The sequence below is a fragment of the Eschrichtius robustus genome, chromosome 2, assembly GCF_028021215.1.
Source record: "Eschrichtius robustus isolate mEscRob2 chromosome 2, mEscRob2.pri, whole genome shotgun sequence".
NCBI classification, from domain to species: domain Eukaryota; kingdom Metazoa; phylum Chordata; class Mammalia; order Artiodactyla; family Eschrichtiidae; genus Eschrichtius; species Eschrichtius robustus.
In genome coordinates this window covers 31,392,486-31,393,307 of record NC_090825.1, presented here as the reverse complement: position 1 = coordinate 31,393,307, position 822 = coordinate 31,392,486, and positions in this window count along the sequence as shown.

Genomic DNA, 822 nt, shown 5'->3' with positions numbered 1-822 from the left:
CAAGGACTTTGCTTCTGTGGTTATTTCCTTTTTCTTCTGCCTTTTCTTCCCCTCTATTCATCTATTCCCATCGGCATGCTCTAAGCACGTGTAAACATGCTGACCCCTCCTGGTTTTCCTGTCAATGGCATCTCCTTCTCAGCCTCCTTTGCTAGCTCCATCTTGTCTACCAATTCTCCAAACAGGAATTATCCAGGGCTTTGCCTTCACCCACTTGATTTTCCCAGCTACCCTTCTCTCCCTGATGTCAGCCAGCCCCATGGTTTAAATAGCATCAATGTGCTGATGTTGCCTGTATTTACATTTCTAGCCTTGACCTCTCTCCTCAACTCCACACTTGTATCCTTCTTTGGACTTGATATATCTGTGTGGATGACTAATAGGATCTCAAAAGACGACTATTGATTTCTACATCTCCCTAACCCAAAGGTATTCCTCCCTCCTTCTTAACCATCTCAGTAAATGACTCTATTTTCCAACTGGGTAATCAAGACGAAAAGCTAAGAGAACCCTGATTTTCTCACCACCTCCCATGACAAATCCACTGGGACATCCTGTCATCTCTCCTTCCAAAGCACATCCCAAATCCATTTACTTATCTTTATCACTACTGTTGCCACCTTTGGCCACGCCACCATAATTTTCTTCCTAAAATAACCTCCTACAGACCTCCCAGATTCCATGTTTGTCTACACAACCCATTCTTCATGAACCTGTCAGAATTATCTTTTTAAAACATAAATAATGTCATGCCTTTTCTTGAAATCCGCCAACAGTTTCCCATTGCACTTCGAATAAAATAAAAACTCCTTATTGTGATGA